Source organism: Arvicola amphibius, chromosome 18 (genome assembly GCF_903992535.2).
Source record: "Arvicola amphibius chromosome 18, mArvAmp1.2, whole genome shotgun sequence".
NCBI lineage: Eukaryota > Metazoa > Chordata > Mammalia > Rodentia > Cricetidae > Arvicola > Arvicola amphibius.
In genome coordinates this window covers 17,972,597-17,994,524 of record NC_052064.1, presented here as the reverse complement: position 1 = coordinate 17,994,524, position 21,928 = coordinate 17,972,597, and positions in this window count along the sequence as shown.

The window sequence follows — 21,928 nt, the reverse complement described above, 5'->3', positions numbered from 1 at the left end:
TGCAGAGGACCTGCTGCTGACCCATGCAGATTCTTTGATGGCAGTCTCTGTCTTTGTGAAGCCTTAGGTGCCCTGTTTAGCTGATTCTGTGAGCAGTGTTCCCCAGGGATTCTCTACCCCCTGACTCCTAAGATATTATCACTGCCTCCTCTACAGGGTTTCCTGAGCTCTGGGGGAGGAGGAGACAGGCCCACTTGAGACCTCCAGGTATGTTCTTTGTTGTCAGTAATAGCATCCGTTAATTAAAAATACATTCAAAAGCTTAAGTTAGTACTGTTGCCTGTTTCAACAGGCAACAATATTCTGGTGGAATATTAGTTCATCAGCAGATTTTTTTAACCTAAAAGCTTTTACCTTGAGTTTAGAATTGATAGATCATTTGTTCTGCACCACCTATTTTAGATGCCTCCATAGTAATCACATTTGAGATTTGGGGACAAGCCCGATGGGTTAAGCTAGAAGTTTTTTTCTAAGAACAGTGTCTCTCAATTTGCTTTAAATCACCATAGTTGCAAGGAGGACAAAAAGACATAGTAGCATCATTGAAGCAGGTAGAATCAGGAGGATCCCTGAGTTCATGAAGTTGCCTGTGTTTGGTGTTAAGTAATGAGCTTCAGACAATGGTGCTTTTGTGCTGGGTGGTGGTGGTGCACACCTTTAATCCTAGCACTTGAGAGACAGAGGTAGGGGGATCCCATGAGGTCAAGGCCTGCCTGGTCTACAGAACACATTCTAGGATAGCCAGGGCTACACAGAGAAAACCTGTCTCAAAAAATCAATAGTAATTTAATAAGCGCTATTGAGAGCCAGCCTCAGTGCCCTCTCAGGGTTCAGATTAGAACTTCCATGAGTAGAAAAGGACTTTTGCCCCCTCTGGCTAGCTGAGGGTGAATGAACAAGCTCTCTCCCTCTATACTTCTCCATACCAGTTTCTTTATTGTTCTGCTGCATTGCAAAGTTTCCAGTTTATATACACTCACACTAACAAAGGCAATTTTCTTATAGTCACAAAGTGACAGAGCTAGAATTTCTCAGGGTCATTAAGCAGATAAGAGCTGTCCTCAGTGACCCGCCAGCATCTTCATGGCCCCGGGGAGGCGTGGCTAGACAGATACCGAACAGCATTAAGAAGTAATAAAGAGGCTTTAAATCCTAAGAATGGAGAAGGGGAGTTTTGTATGATACTGCATTCCTAGGTTAAAATTCTGTATGAATAAACTCAAGGTGAGACTAGGTGTAGGAATTAATATCTTTCTTAGGGTGAAAGATGGGGGTCAAATGAGGTTAGCACTTTCTCCCAAGTCAGCTTTGGGAGAATTTGGGACACCCAATCTCTTTATCAGGATGGACTAAGATTCAAACAAGCTTGGATGTGCCATACCCTTATCTTCGAAGGTCCTAAATCATACCTCTGCCTTTGAAGGTCCTGAATGTGATCTATTTGAAAGACTCCTCTCCCGACTAAATATCCTGCCAAATAAAAGGTAATTATTGCAGGGAGCTGGCATCTAAGTTTTATCTCGGGGAATGAGCAGAAATTTGACAGCGGGAACCAAGGTTTTTGACTGTGTGACTCAATTTTCTCATGGGGGGGTCCCACAGAGTGGGGAGACGTCATCCAATAAGCAAAAGAATAAGGCAGCCTTTTATGTGTCCACAAGCCTTTTAGGACAAATAGATCAGTTATGAACCATGAACCATGGCCCAATATATATTCTATATATAAAAACTATATAACTAAAAAAGTCACCCTTCTGACCATCCACAAATATATATGCCCATAAGATTGAGATGTAGTTATGAGATTACGTATACACATTACATGAGATTACACACTGTAATTGTAGGTATTGGGAGACACCAAGCTGCTTTAGCAAAAGTGGACAGCAGTTTCCAGATTCGATGGCCCTGCAGGCCTTGCCTGGACACGACTGACCTCCATCAGAGTCACTCCCTGGTGGGTTGACATCTGAAAGCTAGCTGTCACCTTCTGTAATTCTTATGACCCCAACATTAAGTAATAATAATAATAATAATAATAATAATAATAATAATAAATGTGTTCTACCTATTCCTTCAAATGAAGTTTCCCAAATGTGGAGGGCTGTTGCTTCATGGAAAGAAACTCTGACAGATTTTTCAAAAAATAATTTATTTAATTTTGTGGGCATTGATGTGAAGGTGTCAGATCCCCTGTCACTGGAGTTAGAGACAATTGTGAGCTGTCATATGGGTGCTGGGAATTGAACCCGTGTCCTCCAGCAAAGAAACCAGTGCTCCTAACTGATTAGCCATCGCTCCAGCCCCATGTAGCTTTTCTGAAACTGAGTTTTAACAGTGAGCATTTAAAAAGTCAGCACTGATGAGCACTGATTGAGCACTGATGGCAATGCATAGTGCAGTGTTCTCGCGGAGCTCAGAGGCAGCCTTGGAGAACTGATTCATTCCTTCTACATTTACATAGGTTCTGAATATCACACTTGGTAACGCAGGCATGCCCACCAAGTACCCTTCATCTGAGCTATCTGACCAGCCCCAGTCCTGGGTCTTAGAATGATTAAGATTGCTTTAATATGAAGTCATAAGCATCCTACTCCAGAGGGCATGGATTTCCACATGAATCCTTAGAGTCATGAATGAAGCAGCTGTGAACAGAAGGTATTTCTAAGACTAAGGGGGAAGGAATAAGATCAGGAAGTGACATTCAAAACTTTCCAAGCAGCATTTGTTGTCAGACCTAGTGGTGTAGGAGGTCCTATGTATTTGTGCTGCTTTCACTGGTCATTAAAGAAACTGCCTTGTCCTAGTTGATAGGGTGGGGAAGACAGAACAGAATTTTGGGAAGAAGAGCAGAGTCAGGGAGACACCATGGTTCTCCTGCCTGAGACAGACACTGGTTAGACTCATGCTGGTAAGCCCCAGTCAAGTGGCGATACAGATTATTAGAAATGGGTTAAATCAAGATGTGAGAGCTAGCCAATAAGAGGATAGAGATAATGGGCCAGGCAGTAATTTAATTAATAAAATTTCTATGTGGTTATTTCTGGTGTAAGCTAGCCAGGCAGTGGGACGCGGCCCACTCCTCCATATTACAACCTAGCACATTCTATATATGTGGTCACATTTGCTGAGTGTTTAGGCTACCCCTTACCTTGACTCATTTCCCATTGTTAACCTCATGTGAGTAATGAGATCCACAAATTATGTTAATGTAGCTTCCAAATGGCTTTGCTTTTTGGTGAAAATGCAATTAGAATTAGAATGGGGTTGTTATTTTGTTTACCAAACAGATTTTATTTCTACATTGAAGGAGCCAACATTTTAATCAACAGTAAGCAGATAGAAAGGGGACATGTGGACGGGCCAAGGCTGGATACACTGCCTGTGATATTCTGCTGCACCTAGGCCGAAACACAGCAAATAGCAGCAGGCCTACTTGTCTCTGAAAGAATGTCCTAATATTGTAAGACAGAGTATTCTGACTTACCACTTACCAAGTTTTAACAATCTGTCAGTCTGGTCTCTGTTTTTGGCATCAGTAAATAGTTAGTTAAACCATCTCCAAAGAATTCCTAGTCCATAGTAAAAGACAAGTTGCACCGGTCTGCCTTTTTGCACTGTGACACAATGCCTAAGAAGAGCTGCAGGGAGGGCAGGATGGTGGTGTTTGGACAAGATAGGTGGGACTCATCCTTTCAAGGTCTTTCATCCATTGTCACTTGGTCATGCTGCTTTGGGCTTGTGGCGCCACAGGGTAGAGTGATGGCACCAGCAGGAGAGTTGCTCACAACTTGTCATGTGGGAAATGGAGCAGAGGGATAGTGCTGGGATTTCATATCTTCAGCAAGTGCATGCTCCCAGTGATCCAGTTTCCTTCCACACACTGCCTCCTGATAGTGCTGCAGACTGGTGACCAGACCTTTGGCATTCAGGAGAGCGTGTTCAATCAAGATCTCATAGCATCAACACAGCACTGAATTCAAGAACACTTTAAATGTCAGTAGTTTTCACATTATACATCCCGTCCGTCATCTGTCTCTTCTTCAAATGGACCCTGCCATGGTCTTGAAATGTATCAAATACTTTGATTATGCTTGTCTTTGATGACATGCAGCAGACACGTGAACTGTGTTATCTTTTAAACAAGAATTGCTGCTTACGGAATGTTCCAAGTTTCGGTAATCATTCCTTCTCAAAGAAATAGTTTTAAATTTTAGAGTCAAACATTCTTGTAGCAACTGAACCAGTGCTGCCATATTTTGGTGCTAACTGCATCGACTCAGTTGGCATCACAAGACTGTGACTAGAGATCTCTCATACCTTTCCCTTCTAAAACTGAAAGGCAGAAAGCTAACCTGGTAGCCAGGGGAGAAGGGAGGGGATTGAATTCGGCCTGGTGCAGTGAGGACAAGGGGGGAAATGACTATCCTCTCATCTGCATCAGCATTAAACAAGCACTTGCGTCTCTCAGTGGCCCTGTCTCCCTTCCTCCCTCACTCATTCTTTCTGCTGGTGTGCTTGCAACCGGCACATCCTGTCACATAATATTCGAGAATGCTCTATTTGTTCAATTTTAAAAGTTGTGAAACTATCATTCCAGTTATAACTTTCATATTTCAAGAGTTACACACACACACACACACACACACACACACACACACGTATATTTAAACATCAAGTGAATTTTATTTCGTTATGTCTCCTCTACACTTATAAATGTGGGGCTAATTTTAAAGAGACATGATGGGCAGCCTTCCATGTGAGATAACCTCTAAGAAGGGTCTTCAGTGGCCAACCTTTCGGACATTCATATGTCTGTGTATCTATGTGCCATTTCTTAGTATAATCACGTGTAGTTTAACAGCAGTGTGTGTTCTTAGAAGTGTGTTAGGTCCTTTTGTCATGGTGAGTATATAGAGAATTCTTATTTCACCTAGACAATGTAGGTCAGTCATAACATTGCCCCCCGATGCGGTGAAGAAACCCAGTAAATGGAAGCATATGCGGGTGCTGCCAGCATGGCATAGCACGCTGTTTCGTGGCACACAGTTTTACACATGGAAGGTACCCTCAGAACTAGTAGTAAACATTGCCATAATTGCCTAGGCCAGTAAAAGTCATTTGCTTTCTTCTGGCTGGCTTTGTAGTAGACGTCTCACGGTGGTATAGCCAAGAAATCATGAGTGATACATTGCCCCCAGCACTACTAGCACTATAAAGTCTACATCATTGGCAGTGGGAGTTTCTCAGCATCATTCATCATAGTCTTGGGGAAACTTTATTTGTGCGTGTGTTCCAGTGTTGGAACACACCATCAATCACCTATGACTGGTCTTTTTGTGACCAACAGAGCTTCACTTCTGGGACGACATGGTAAAAGATACTGTACATCTGCATTGGTCAGTCTCCGACACTGGCATGAATCACCCAATTGAAAAACAACTGTTCTACAATATGGGCTCCTCTGGGAACCTGTTCTGTCATTGGTTTGTATGGTTTCAGGGCACTGCATTGTACAGCCACTAAGGTGCCTCATCCCTAGGTGAGGGTAATTCTCCTTCTCCTAGCAGTCAGTAGTTGTCTGCATTACCTTTTGATGGAGTCTTAAGCTTCACCCTCCCCCCCCCCGCAAAGAACGGAGCCACAAGGCTTCTTTACCTGATTTTTACATTTTGTAGGTTTTCTGTTGGTCTTCCTCTCTTTGGGATAGAATTGTTTGCTTTTGTTGTTTTATTATCCTGACTTTTCTTAGCAGGCTCACATGGAGACAGCTTCTAGCCTACAGTCTTTCCTGGAAGTTATCTTGACTGTTTTTCTTATTTATTTGTTTGAGTTATTGTTGCTGTTGCTCGTACTGTGGAGGAACAAACCTAAAAAATTGTAGGCAAGGGCTGTACCATGAATTACATCTTCTACTTTTAATGCTGCAACTTTTTTTATAATCCATTTTGCCCAATCTGCTAAAATAAAAAATATCTCTCACATCAGAATTTGTGTTTATGTATCTACAAATCTCAGATCCTGTGACGTCACTGGGGTTAGAAAGCGTATTAGGAGAGTTTACCTACTGAACAATTTAGTCTTGGTTGTTCTAATCTAATGAATAGTTCCCAGAAACGTTCAAATTACATTGAATAAAATTCTCAAAGAGTTAATAAAAATGTTTGTTCAAAAAAGAATTCCCAGAAACCTCATCCTTTGATAGATTTTGATGGACACACCACAGAAAAGAAACAACTGAGAGAAGCAAGCAGGTGCGTTTTCTCTGGCAAAGCAAGGACAGAAGCAGTGAGACCACAAAGGAAAACGTAAGCTTGAACTGGAGAGGAAGCCGTCTCTCTGCCTTCGCTGTGGTTTTGCCTGAATACATGGTAGCTTTGCTGCTCTTGGAAGAAGGGTCAAGCTGATACCCTTGAGAAGCCTCCAATTTGCTTCTGGTGGACTCCTGTTTCTAGAACCATCTGAAAGGTCTTGAAAGTTCAGTTTTTGTTGTTTTTGTTTTAATTCAACTCAAGGTCCCCAGGGACCAGTCCATTCATATAAATCTAGTGGATTAGCCTAAACTCCCCTGTGTAAATCCAGCCCCTGCTGTTGGAAGGTGATGCTGTAAATTGAACAGATGCTCTGAGGTCCGAAGTGATTCAGAGCAGCTCTGAATAGGGCAGTGTCCAGATTGCAAGATGAGGCAGAAGGAAATAGAGTTGAAGGTGAATGCAGGCATGGAATCAATTTTATGAGCCACTTTCAGGTTCAGGGCTGGTTATCGCAGCTCAGAGTGAGGTCAGGACCCCAGCAAGTTTCACACATCACTGATAGGAGTGCAGTGTAGGGCCTCTTTCCTCTGACCAGATTGGCTCTCAGAATAGGACCTTAGCATGGGAGCTGATCCTGGCTCACTCATCTGGTGGCCTGGCAGGAATGGATTCCCTAGTGTGTGGATTGGACAGCAAGCTGCTCCTTGGAATGATTTCAGTGTGTGAATCACTTCCCACCTCTACTGTATTAGTTCACACACACAGGAGGATTCCCCAGACTCCTGGGACTCGCAGCGTGAAACTGGGGCTTTCTGATCCATGATTGATTTTTGTCTAGCATAGTCCTGTTGCCAGAATATAACTGAACAAAGCGCACATCACCTATTTAAATAGCTACATATAACTACAGAAATTAATGAGAAAATATGTTCATGTGTGATATGGACAAAATTTATTTATAAAAACCATTTATATTCATTATGATTATAGACTTGATAGTAATCAATATAAACCGTCTTTACTGGTTAAGGAGTGTTTGTTTTCAGGGGAAACATTTTTAAATTCTGTCACTTGTTCAAGGGCTTTAATATTCAGAACGGCAATCTATACAAAACATGCAAAGGTAAAATGATGATAGGAAACAGAACCTTCTTACCTCCTTTTTACACCTGCACTAAATGCACCAGGGTTGAGCGATGACTCATTTATTCATTTAGTTAATGTGTAAATGTTTAGCTTCTAGGCACTGACTTAAAATGCGCAGAAGCATAATCAGCTCTGTTCTATGGAGCTCACATTCCTGAGGAAAGAACGGGAAATCTCCGTGGGAATCTTTGCCTTTATTGACTATCTGTTTTTAAGGTTATGAACTTTTAGAATTGTTCATAAAATATTTTGTTTATTTCTTATCTAAAATCTACTTTTACTTCAAAAGGATTAGAGAATCCATCCAGCACGGTGGTGCATGCCTGTATTGTCAACACTTGGGACGCTAATAATGGAAGATTAATAGTTTATGGCTAGCCTGGGTTACATACAGAGTTCCAGCATAGACTCGGCTACACATCTTCTCTCAAAGCAAAAAACAGATCAACTTTATTTAAGATAATGGAACAATTTAGTAAATCTCTCATGTAGGCATAATTGTGTTTTCAGTGATTAAAAGCAATGTGGAAGAATGGGGGGTCTTAGTTTTCTTTGTCGCTTGGATCAACAGTACATTTAAAGAATAGTCACTTTTATTCTGATCTTCTGGCAAGTTGTTACTCAAATGGCACGAGTATACATGACATTTACCTCACTTACCTGTTCTGCAGTGTTTCTGCTGTCTTTGGGATCATGCAGTAACGCGTTGTAAGTTTGAATACTTTCTCCTTCGAGGTGGCTGACAAGGTGAGCCACTTGGGTGGACACACTCATTGCCTGCTTGTGTACAAACACTCCAGTGCATACATACAGCAGGGGGACCAGCTTGGGGCAAACCGTTCTTTAACTGAGGGAATTCGAAGGAATAACTGAAAAATACTAGTTCATTTTTGTAGTCTGTCTTCTAACTATATCCTGATACTCTCTGAATTGAGAGTTTTGTGTCACAACTTTGTAGTTGGTTCTTTTTACTCTTTACTCTTTCAGGGGCTTGCCACCCAGCTCCCAGATAAATCTTATGTGGAGTTTTACTCTTTCTTATAAATGCCCAGCCTTAGCTTGGCTTGTTTCTTGCCTGCTTTTCTTAAACTAAATTGTACTGACTAGCTTTTGCTTCTGGGGTTTTTCTTCTCTTACCTCTATATATCTTACTTTCACTTTTACTTCATGACTTACTGGGTGGTTAACTCCTGAAGCCCACTCCTTGTTCTCTTTTATTTCTTCCTTCCTCTTCCCAGATTTCTCCTTCCCAGATTCTCTCTGCCTGCCAGACCCTCCTATCCCTTCTCCTGCCTCACTGTTGGCCGTTCAGCTCTTTTTTAGACCATCAGGTGTTTTAGACAGGTAAAGAATCAAATGCAACATAAATAAAAATATTAAACAAATATTCCATAGCATAAACAAAAGTAACATACTTTAAAATAATATTCTCCAACACAGCATGGCGTTATTTAAAGAAGGGAATGAGTCTCTTGTTTTGAACCAGGCAAAAAGGAAGCTGGCAGAATCTAGGTCTTGGGGAAATGTGTAGAAATGTGCCAATGTGGCTCCCAGTCATGGCAGCTTTCTGTCCTTCTTCTTCTGGTACTTTTCATGACCGTGAGCCAACCTGCTGACCTTGACTTTCTTCTTCCCTGCCCCACCCCCACTCCACCTCTGCCATTCTTTTATTGTTATTTCACTAAGGCAACATACAGAACAGTGGGTTTCACCGTGGCATTTTCTTGAGTCATCACACATTTTTCTAATGAATTCCCTAACTCCACTGCCTTCCCTCCCATCTCTGACATCCCCTCTGGATGGTTCATTCCCTCTAATCAAATAGTTCCCCCTTCTTCTTTATATCATGTTTTCCTTCACGCTCTCATTCCCTGCCTGAGATCACATCCTCTCCTTTCATGACCCTCTTTCCAGTTTCATTATACACACACACACACACACACACACACACACACACACAGAGAGAGAGAGAGAGAGAGAGGGTGGGGGAAGAGGGAGGGGGAGGGAGAGGGAGAAGGGATACCACATATATATGCAATTGCATATATGTAGTTTTAAATCTAGGTTCCAGGAAAACAGAAAGCGTGTTTTAAGGAGGTGGGGAAACAGCTCTTGTACACAGCCCGTGGGAGTGCAGCCACTGTGGAAACACTAAAAACAGGACTTCCCCGCGCCCCAGCATTGTACCCTTGTATACATACAGAAACCCGCTGAGTCAACACACCACACAGATACTCGCACATCCATGTTTATTGCTTCACTGTTCATCATGGCCAGGGAACAGCTCCCACCTAGAGGTTCACCTTGATGTGCTACCATACATAGAGCAGGATTTTAGCCAGTCCCTGGCTAAAATGATATTTCTTTCCTCTAAGTGGAAATTCAGGAAATTTTCCTGAAATGACATTTTTTTCAGGAAAATTGATAGATCTGGAAATGAAAAGTTAAGCATTTGTATTTTAGAAAATAAAGCTTGCCTGAAGTTAAGAGAGTAAAACAGCCTCACTGATTAGCTTTACAGACCAGGCAGTGGTGACACACACCTTTAATCCCAGTAGCCACACTAGTTTACCACAGAAACCGGGTGGTAATGGTACATGCCTTCAGTCTCAGTGGTACTGAATCTTTCCTGGTAAGACACCACTTTGTGGTGTTACACAGATTATTAGATATGGGTTAGTCAAGATGTGAGTAAGAGGCTAGAGCTAATGGGCCAAGCAGTGTTTAAAAGAATACAATTTGTGTGTTGTTATTTCGGGGCATAAGATAGCCAGGAGGTTGGGAGCAGGGCGGGCAGGAACACAGCCCATCACTCCTCTCTACACACGCCTTTGTGGTAAGATAGAGTATCCTTTGGGTATATACCTGAAAGTGGCATTTCTGGGTTTTTTGTAGGTTGTTTCCTAATTTTCTGAGAAATTACCATACTGACTTCTGAACTCATACAGCCCTAGGGAAGAAAAGAAGACAGAGGGAGACAGCTCTTAAACACAGTCTCATTCTGAGATTCCTCAAGTCAGGATCGCCATTTCAGACTGAGGTAGAGAGATAAGAGCCAGTGACTGACTGTCTTGCTTTTCTGACCTTCAGGTTAAACCCCAATTTCTCTTCTAGGTTTTTAGTAATCATCCTACATACTGTATTCTATAAAATGTGGGCAGAAGAAAAGAACTTCGCATGCCAAAGAAGGGTGGAAATAAAAGAAAGGTTTAAAGAATATTTTCTTGAGTAGATAATTTTGAGCTAGTATTAAAGATGAGGAGAAATTATCTGATAAAGATATAAAACAGAGTGAAGGGCACTCCAAAGGAGAAACACACACACACACACAGGACGGCTTGTACTGTATTGTGGTTGTGTAATGTAAAGACTGGGGTTTGCACTATTCTTGAGTACATGAAATTATCTAGCTCTCATAGGTGACCTTTGCTCTGCATGTTTTATAAGCAAATAATAGTAAATATAGGCAATTATTATCAATGTTTTATTAAAGAAAAATTAAACATGGATATCCAACTGGAGGCATCAACCAACACACATTATACAAGTAGGAAATTTCTATAAGGAAGACCAAAGCAAGGTAATCATGGAATTGTAACCAATCATATGCCTTCTTGGTTTTGCTTATATTTAATAGAAAAAGGCCTGATCTTGTGATTCCTAAGTGGAGCTCTAATTCATATCTGTGCAAATAAATTCTTTATGTTTTAAGTTTGTTTTCAGTTTACCTTGAACACATAACATAATCTTAGCACCATGCAATTAAAGACGGTAATGTTATTTTTGGCAATCAACAACAAAATAAAAGCTCCTTGATTTCAATCTCCATGAAGGTAGAACGAAATATACGAGTTCCCTGACTACCAAGCTAAGATCATTTTTAGTATTTTATTATATTAAAACAACTCCTAAGAAAGGAAGTTATTGTACACGAGAATTGAAAGGAAGAAAGGGAAGGAGAGAGAGGGAGAGGGAGAGAGAAGTAACGAGAATTTAATGCACAGTGTAGACTAATATCAGGTAACAATAAACCTAGGGGAGAGAGCTGGGTCTGTTCAACAGCTTGTTTTCTATTTTCTGTATCAACAATGCGCTTGTCTTCTCTCCAAGGAGGATTTTCTGCTATTGTTTGTGTTCTGTCTTGCTGTTGTTTATTCTGTCTACACAAATCCCCTCACCTTACAGCTGAGTGTGGACTGTTACTCCATCTCATGACATACAGGTTAGTGCCCAGCCCAGGGAATCTCAAGAGGCTATTTAAACGCTTAGGGCATTGCTTACTTTCTAAAGTTCACGTTTCTCCTCTTTTCAAATACAACCACAGGATATATAAATTCGGGTCTGCCTTCTATCGCCATGTGCCACGAAGAAGGGTGATTAACTGAATTAGTGTTGATCAGCCCTTTTCTCCTGCACCTCAGCGTATCCAGTAGTTTATTTCAAAGTCACGTACAGCCTTTGCTGCTTTCTAAATGGCATTTTAGATATATCCCAAGAGTGAAAAACTCTTGCGTACATCTAGGGAGTTCAAATGGATGAGCTACTTAGTGTCTTATCACATGGGAAAGCCCACACAGGCACGTCTGTTCGGCAACATTTCTGAGATGAGAAGCAGCTGTGTGGCCAGTGTTTCATAGAACATTTAACAGTTTGAAGAAATGAGAACAAGGATGGTCGGCCTGGCTCCTTCCTTTCAAGGATTACAAGATTTCAGACACCAGGGTGTTAATTCATGTCGAAGGACCAGGAGAGACCACACGCTAAGGAGCACGAAGTACTCTCTACACCTCCACCTTCCTTTCTTGGTGGTGGCTGCTCTGTCAGTACATACTACTCTAAAGAGTGTGTTTCTGTAGTGAACTGTTAGTTGAGAGGTGAAATTAGTTACATTTATTTTTTCCAAATCACAGTATAATTTATTTTCAGTGTGCACGATTTTAATGTTATCTGCTATTTAACTTTTTTTGTTTAGCTAAGATGTTTCTGTTTTTTGTTTTCCATTTGGATTGAAAAACATAGCACACTTCTGTCCACCATTGTGTTTTTCATGTATGTACATATTTAATAGCAGTACATAATAGTATAACGGGTTGTAGGAGAAACCAAATATATAATAGATTGGTAACCTATATCAAAAATCTTGCCTTTCAGAAAAGCAAGCATTGGAAAGGGTCATTCACTAAGATGTTGCAGTTACTGTTTTTTGTTTGTTTGTTTGTAAGTCTTTATTGTTGGCTGTCATAGGGGACTTCCTGGGCCTACCCCTAAGCTGAATCTGAGGTGATCATTTTCCAATATCTTAGTTCCATAGTGGTCCAAACCAAAGCCTTGCTTTTTCCTGACAGAACTGGACACAGATTTGTGATGCATATGTGTGACCACTGTCATATCTCTTCTCTGCCTTAACGAGGAATAAAAGTGGTCAGAATAGCTTCCTTCTGTAAGCAAAATTCATGAATTTATAGGGGCAGAGAGCTGACTGAGACATAGACCATCACGTGGACAATCCCGTCAAAGAGCATGTTTTAAAACAAGGTTTTTTTTTTTTTTTTTTTGTTCATTTCTGTAATTTGTTTTTTTTTTTTCATGGTTTATTTTTTTTATATATTTAAAAATTTCCATCTCCTTCCCTCCTCCTCCCCCCTCCCTCCCCTCCTTCTCCCCTTTCTCTCCCCTCCTTCTCCCCCTTTCCTCCCCTCCCCTCCACCCATACCTCCCCTCCCTCCCTCTCAAGGCCAAGGAGCCATCAGGGTTCCCCACTCTATGCTAAGACCAAGGTCCTCCCAACTCCCCCCAGGTCCAGGAAGGTGATCGACCAAGCTGAGAAGGCTCCCACAGAGCCCGTCCATGAAGAACAATCAGAGCCCAGAGCCATTGTCCTTTGCTTCTCAGTCAGCCCCCGCTGTTGGCCACACTCAGAGAGACGGGTTTGGTCGCATGATCCATCAGTCCCATTCCAACTGGAGTTGGTGATCTCCCATTAGTTCTGTCCCACCGTCTCCATGAGTGAACGCACCCCTCTCGTTCCTGACTTTCTCCCTCATGTTCTCGCTCCTTCTGCTCCTCATCGGGACCTTGGGAGCTCAGTCCAGTGCTCCAATGTGGGGCTCAGTCACCTTCCCCATCTGTCGCCAGCTGGAGGTTCCCTCACGGTCCTGACTTTCTTTCTCATGTTCTCTCTCCTTCTGCTCCTCATCAGGACCTTGGGAGCTCAGTCCGGTGCTCCAAGGTGGGGCTCTGTCATTTTCTTCATCTATCGTCAGGTGGAGGTTCTATGGTGATATGCAAGAAATTCATCAGTATGGCTATAGGAACTGGCCTTTTCAGGCTCCCTCTCCTCAGCTGCCCAAGGAACTAACTGGGGGCGTCTCCCTGGAAACCTGGGAACCCCTCTAGGGTCAAGTCTCTTGACAACCCTCAGGTAGCTCCTTAAATTCAGATATATGCTTCCCTGCTCTCATATCCACCCTTCCTATATCCCAAGCACCCCATTCCTCCGAGCTCCCCCCGCTCTCCCCTTCACACTTTTCTCTCCCCATCTTCCCTTGGCCCAGTCTTGCCCAACCCTCAAGTTCCCAATTTTGCCTGGCGATCGTGTCTACTTCCAATATCCAGGAGGATTACTATATCTTTTTTGGGAGTTCACCTTCTTATTATCTTCTCAAGGATCCCAAACTTATAGGCTCGATGTCCTATAATCATGGCTAGAAACCGAATATGAGTGAGTACATCCCATGTTCATCTTTATGGGTCTGGGTTACCTCACTCAGAATAGTGTTTTCTATTTCCATCCATTTGCCTGCAAAATTCAAGATGTCATTGTTTTTTACCGCTGAGTAGTATTCTAGCATGTATATATTCCACAGTTTCTTCATCCATTCTTCCACTGAAGGGCATCTAGGCTGTCTCCAGGATCTGGCTATTACAAATAATGCTGCTATGAACATAGATGAGCATATGCTTTTGTTGTATGATTGGGCATCTCTTGGGTAGATTCCCAATAGTGGAATTGCTGGGTCCTGGGGTAGGTTGATCCCGAATTTCCTGAGAAACCGCCACACTGCTTTCCAAAGTGGTTGCACAAGTCTGCATTCCCACCAGCAATGGATGAGTGTGCCCCTTACCCCACAACCTCTCCAGCAAAGGTTATTATTGGTGTTTTGGATTTTAGCCAATCTGACAGGTGTGAGATGATATCTCAAAGTTGTTTTGATTTGCATTTCCCTGATAGCTAGGGAGGTTGAGCATGACCTTAAGTGTCTTTTGGCCATTCGAACTTCTTCTGTTGAGAATTCTCTGTTCAGTTCATCGCCCCATTTTTTAATTGGGTTAATTGGCATTTTACCATCTAGTCTCTTGAGTTCCTTATATATTTTAGAGATCAGACCTTTGTCAGTTGCAGGGTTGGTGAAGATCTTTTCCCAGTCAGTAGGCTGCCTTTGTGTCTTAGTGACAATGTCCTTTGCTTTACAGAAGCTGCTCAACTTCAGGAGGTCCCATTTATTCAATGTTGCCCTTAAAGTCTGTGCAGCATAGGAAACGGTTCCCTGTGCCCATTTGTTGTAGAGTACTTCCCACTTTCTCCTCTATCAATCTCAATGTGTTCAAATTAATATTGAGGTCTTTAATCCATTTGGACTTGAGTTTTGTGCATGGTGATAGATATGGATCTACTTTCATTCTTCTACAGGTTGACATCCAGTTATGCCAGCACCATTTGTTGAAGATGCCCTCTTTTTTCCATTGTGTACTTTTGGCTCCTTTATCAAAAATCAGGTGTTCATAGGTTTGTGGTTTAAGATCCGGGTCTTCTATACGATTCCATTGGTCAACTTCTCTGTTCTTATGCCAATACCAAGCCGTTTTCAATACTGTAGCTCTGTAATAGAGTTTGAAGTCAGGGATGGTAATGCCTCCAGAAGTACCTTTATTGTATAAGATTTTTTTGGCTATCCTGGGTTTCTTTAAAACAAGGTTTTTTTGTTACAATTCTAGCATTGCTGCAGTTGTAGAAATTAAGCTATTTCTATTTGGCCATATGTAGTATGTTCACGGAGATGTATGGTCATTCCCACATTGTAGGTCTAAGAACTTAACCTCAGGGCTCAACTAAGGACCTGTGGCAGCTCAAGTCAGTGGCCTATCCTGCCACACATGGATGCTCTAGGCATGCACACACCCCTCAGGCATTCACTTAATATTTATTTAATATTAATATTTTATTAATATTAAACTTTGTTTAATATTAATAATTTCCTTACCGTAGTTCATGAAAGCCTTCTGCCTACTCCAGTGGTCCAGAGTCCTGCCTGCTCTAAAGATTTGTAATAGTTTTGAAAAGTCTGAACAGAGCTCAGCTTTCTCCTTTCTGTTTGAGTCTTCCTCTTGGAGGGGCAACACACACTAGAGCTCTCAAGAACGTGTAATTTCTGTTTCTTCTCTCAGCCAGAACCAGTGTCATCATTACTGTGATGGTGATGGTGCTTTGTGATAGGATGGCACTCCACACCTCATTCCTCTCCTTTCTAACTATCTTTACCCTTCTTGGTAAGAGTGCATTTCTGTGTCTTCTACTTCTGAGGAATGCAGCATCACAGAGTGGGGGGGGGGGAAGTCAGCTATCTTTATTGCATATTCTACTTGTTAGAGATACATTATTATGTATGCTTTGTAACAGGATGAAAACACAAGTTGGCTATAGTATTCGTATATACATATAACATATATAGATGATGTGTCTCTGCATTTGAAAAAGAGTGAGACAGACAGAGCAGGGAGGGAGGGAAAAAGGGAGGAATGGAGAAAGGAAGGAGACAGTGAATATTGTTCCAGAAATCTCCAGATGTCTAAATCCAAGATGCCTAAGTCTTTCACATACGGTGCTCAATATTTGCATATAGCCCATATACATACTGAATATACCTTAAATCATTGTAGATTGTGTGCAGTACCGAATGCATTGCAAACAGTATATAAATAATTTAACCTATATTGTTTGGGAATTATGACAAGAAAAAGCACCTGTGCATGTTGAGGGCAACATAACCAGCATAACTGTCTTAGTGCTAGCTACCCAGCACCCCTCAACAAAAGAATCTGATTCATAGATTTCTTCACTTTCTCAGTTTTCATGTGTGTGACATGTGTATACATGTTTACATGTGGGGCACATGTGTGGAAATGCACATGGGCACATTGCCCACAGTTAATGCTGGAAACCATCTTCGGGTGATCTTCTACATTATTCCCAGAGACAAGGTTCTCAGTCAAGCCCGGTGCTCAGAGATGTGGCCACTCTTGCTCGCCAACTTGATCTGGAGAGCCCCTGCCTGTGTCTCACAAGGCTGGACTTTCAGGTAGCACCACTGCCCTGGCAATTTGTGTGGGTTCTGGAGATCTGAATTTCTACCCTCGTGCTTGTATAACAAGTGCTTTAATGACGGTGCTATCTTCCTAACCTTTTGCCAGTATTTGTGATCTAAAGTTGGTACACTCCACAAAGGTAGAACAAAAAGATATGGAGAATGTATGTGACTTTTTATGCCCCCATGTACATAGGTTTGCCCTCTCAAGAGTCGAAATTGAATAAAATTTAATATGTATATGTATTTTCTCCTAAAGAAAAGTGAGCATGTCTAAGTAGATCTTACAAGTTTAACAAATTAAAACAGATTCAGGTGAAGTGGAATTACTGTAGAAGTAATGATTTTCTTCAACAGTATAGCTTTTGATTGGTTGTTGCCACAGGGCAGGCCAGGAGAGCCGTCCATCAGATGTTTTGTATGTAGTAATGCAGAGAGTCAGTAATTCAGCTTGGGTTAGCATCTTCCTGTGTGTTTGTGGCCACGAGATGTCAGAATCCGAGCTTCCAGCAGTCCTTTTCCTTGCACACAATCAACAAACAACTAATGTTTAATTCTCTTGCTGAGGAAACTAAACCATGATTGAAACTGAAATTTCACCTGTATCTTGCTATTTCCTTCCGAAGTACCCCCCCCACACACGTAAGCACATGTATGATCCCTTTATACTTTCTCGTTTTCTGTTGCTGCTCTGAGTTGTGTGCTCACATCTGATTGTGTGGTGCTGGGAACCACAGATGAGTGACCACACAGACTTTGTCTCTGTGACCTCATTAATATAATCTTTTCTTGATACACCCGTTTACCTGAAAACTTTCTTATTTCCTTAGAATTAGTTGAAATTTCCACTTTAAGAAGTCTCTAATATTTTACATTAAACTTAATTGTTTGCAAAAAACAAAGTTAATAGTTAGTGTACTTGGAGAAATATTATTTTATATTACTTCATTAGTGGTTTAAATAATAATTTATTCAATTGTTTTAGTCTTGAAGGTATGAAATATGACTTAATAAGAAATGGCCTCAGCTTTAGGAGATATAAAACAATAGTACAAAGACATTCATTCTATGTGTGAGTCATTAACAATAGGGATTAGCTGCTATAGTTACACACACACACAAATATACGCATGTTCACACATACTCATGTACACATTGCTATTTTGGGTAAAAGCTGAAAGATGGCACACTTTCCCCTGTGACAGACGCCATTGTTCCATTGAGCAACAGCATGCATTAAGAGCTCAGAAGTCTGAGGCTGGAGACAGCGGGAACAAGTGCTGTGCTCATGCATTTGCTGCCTTGTTCCTACTCGCTCTTCACAAACGCTGCAGGCAATCATAAAGGAGGAAAGAGGAGCCTGCACATGTGCCCTACTTCACAATGTGTCGAGTCTAAATGCCAGTGCTAAGTTTTGGTCTCGCGTGCTTGCCTCTAACTGAGCTGCACTCCGCCCCAGCATCTCCTCTCTGCTTTGGTCTGATTGGCGTCCTTACTCGTCCGCTCTGCTAATTCTTTGGCTTCCTCCGTACTTTTTTCTAGCCTACATTTTTTTTTTCTGAATCCTACTCCAAAGAGTACAGATTAGAATGCGTTGTGCACTGTTTTATTTTATGGTTGATGTGACTGAGTTTCCCTAGCAAAGAAGCTACTTGAGATCACATTTTCCCTGCCATTGATTCTGTGTGTTTTTCTGATCCCACTCCACAAAGTACAGATTAGCAGGCATTGTGCACTGCAGAAGTGGAGTTAAAAGTCTTCATCCCAACTCTCTCTAAATTTTCCTAAACTTGGAGAGACCAACAGGTGAAACATTATGTGGAACTTTCTGTACTTTTCTACTTCCTGCTCTCAAACTGTGATTTCATTGTCTTCAAGATATTATAGAAATCTGTGGTTTCAAAAGCATTAGTTTAGATAGTATTCTCAAATACGGGACAAGATTCTTTGTGGGAAGAGTGATGTATTGGGTAAATCCTGATTGGGCATGGTAAATACAACCCTAGACTTGACCCACGTACCAACTGCTAAAAGTCTCAGGATTAAAATTCTGGGCTGCCAGTTTTCTTCTTACAAACTGGATATCCATGTGTTTGCACTGGTTGTGAATGGCATTTTATTTAGGGCAGCTTGGATCACTTGTTCTGTTTCTCACAGCCCCCAGAATGTCAGTTTACATTTCTTTTGGTAACTGAGTCCACAGCCCAAGTACATCTTTATATTCAATATAGGGCACCTATGTTGGGGCTTGTTGAGAAAGCAACCTTGCCTAAGAATCAGGATTCCTGGTTTAGATCATGAGAAGAAAACTTCTTGGGAAATGCTGTGTCCTCTTCTTCTCCATCCCTGTTCTGCTTTACTTGGTAACACTATGGGAAAATTCTGTGCTCATGTCCAAAATTATTGTGTAGTACAGAGGATCCAGAAGGGATAGGATGAAAGGAATTCAGGACAGTATATACAACTGCTAAGTTTTATATTGTCTAAAGCATAGAGATTTCAGAAAACTTGAGAGAGGAAGGTGTCCCCTGGATATATTAGGCATGCACTAACATCAGAAAGTCAAAATAGTTGGAGAAGGATAAATGGTAGACATAGAAATTTGGTTGAATCCCAAAATAATTTAGTCTTCTCTTGACAAAACCTTTCAGGGGTTGAACAGATACTTATGCTCATTCAGCCCCAAAGTTATCAGTATCTAGGGCCAAAATTAATGATTACCTTGGAAATTGGCGTATTTTCTTCAGTAGGAGTTCTAAAAATGGGATGTATCATTTACTATGTTAGAATATTTTCCAATATTATTTCCTTCTTAATAAAATTTGTCTTTGGGTACATCATATACATGCATTTATTATCACCTTGTATAGCATCTCACACAATGTAAATGATAGGTAAATAATGGTTAGACTATATTATTTAGGGAATTATGGCAAGAAAATAATGTGTGCCTGTTGAGTATAACCATGATAGCCTTAAGCATACAGCATATGTTAAAAAGCAATGCTGTTTAATGGGCGTTTTCTTTATCTGAGTTGTCTCAGTACACAGATGATCATCCTGTGAATACTAATGGAAATGAAATTGATAAGGGCGATGAGCCGCAGAATCCTACCTCAGGATACGCTAGTGTATCTCCTGGGTTTTTTCCCCTTGGTGACTTTCCTGAGAATTGAGTGCTCCTTTGATATTTGCTCAAGAGAAGACAAGTTGGTGAGCGTGCTGGCTTCATCCACTTTATGCTGCATCAGTAGCCTGCATTTATCCTCCCCCCGGAATTTCAGATACCAGCCAACAGCGTTAGGGCATGCTACTTTGAGTAAAAAAGATCAGTCTCTGCATGCCTTGAAAGCATCTGTTTCCAAATTTCTTGAAAAATCAGAAAAATGTGGCTTTGTTTAAGAGAAAATGAAAAGGTGACTTGTGCTTATTGGCAAGGCCATTGGGATCTGCGAGTTCAGTCCCCACGTTCAGCTCGGAGGCAATAAATCGCACTGAGATCTTGGGCAATGTTCCCTCGTCTCATCATCAGTAAATGTTTTATCTTCAATGGCTGCATTTGAATTCTGCAAAACCTATTCTTTTTGAAATGGAAGGGAAAGCTTGCTGTGTCGTTTGTTTTGAATATCCTGCTTTGCTTCTCTTGAATGTTTGTTTAGAGGGAAAGTCACAAATTTGAAATTCTGACTGCTGTCAGAGAGGCGAGTGGTCTTGTGTGTAAAACAAAGGAGTCCGGAAGGTACACAGGCTGTTGACTTTCCTTCCTGGCTTGCTTCAGTGTTAAGTATTATGAACCTTAACCTCCCACACTTTCTCGGCTCACTGCATCAGTACTAGGAGTTTAACTTGATTTAATTGTTTATTTCATTTAATTTCACTTTGATGCCAAGTTTTTCCGTACAAAAGTTGAACCAAAGAGTCGATTGGCACACTCACCATCTCAGAGTGATAAAAGTCAACCAGAACAGAACAGAGAGGGCTTCGAAGCTCCACAGATATCTTCCTCCCTGTGCGAAGTTTCCAGGGCTCTCAGAGAAGTTCTTGGTAGAAGTAATGCTTCCTTAGGGACACAAGTAGCTGTCCCCCTCCCTGAAGGCTACTCGTTGATTGAGTTGACATAGGGAGTCTTGTTTCAGGACAGTACATAAGTGATGTCTCCACCAGCCCTTCCAAAACTTACATGTGGAGGCTCAGAGAGGCCACAGAAATAATGAATGATTTGGGAGTAAATTATGTAGTAAATCATGCAGCTCACATTGGCCTTGAACTCATATATGTCAGAGATCACCTTGATCTCCCTATGCTCCTGCCTACATTATATCCACCTAGTGCTGGAACTTTAGCTATGTGCTGGTGGCATCAGGGTTTTTTTTTTTTTTTAATCTTAATTTGTCTTACAAATAAAAACTGTTTGGCGTTCTCTGTTTTCACTGGATTTTAAGGAGGCTGAGTTCTCATAGAGTGATCTGTTAAGTGAGATCCTGAGTTCTTAGAAAATTTGTTAACTCCTGGCAACTTCTAGGACTTTCTGTGGAGTCTATAAACAAGTCACTTGCGTCTGACACTGGTTACTAGAGATGGCTCTAGGGCGGAGGTTAGGGCTGGAGCGGCCAAGCTCTAATTGCTCAGCGTACCTCCTCTGGGCACAACAACCTCCTCTGAAAATCAAGTTTTTAAACTAAGGAAACATGACAGATACTCTGGCTTGAAAAGTTATGTAAGCCGCATCTGGAGAATTCTGTAAGACAAAAGCAAGTAATTTAAAAGATGTATATATAAGGATTTTAAAAGAGGAAGATAGCCTCTGTCTGTCTATCTGTCTCATATTTTCCTCGAACCTGTGAGGACTTAAAGACCCTTCCACTTTTGCATTTCTGTGAGAGTTAACTGTCTCCTGAGCCCATCTAGATTTTATACTGGCAAGTTCTCATGGTTTTATGCTCTTCTTCCTCCAGTGGGGAGGATTCTGCCTGTTTTTCAAGTGTGTGTGTATTTATTTGTGCGTGTGTTCACACATATATTTCAGATTCAATATGTTGTTCATAGTTGCTGACTTGGGTTATACAGTCATAATCTTTACAAACCACAGGGTTTAATTTTCTCTGCAACATGGGAATGAGCAGAAATTTCAGCAAGTAATTTATTCAGGTGGAATTTCACTTTGTA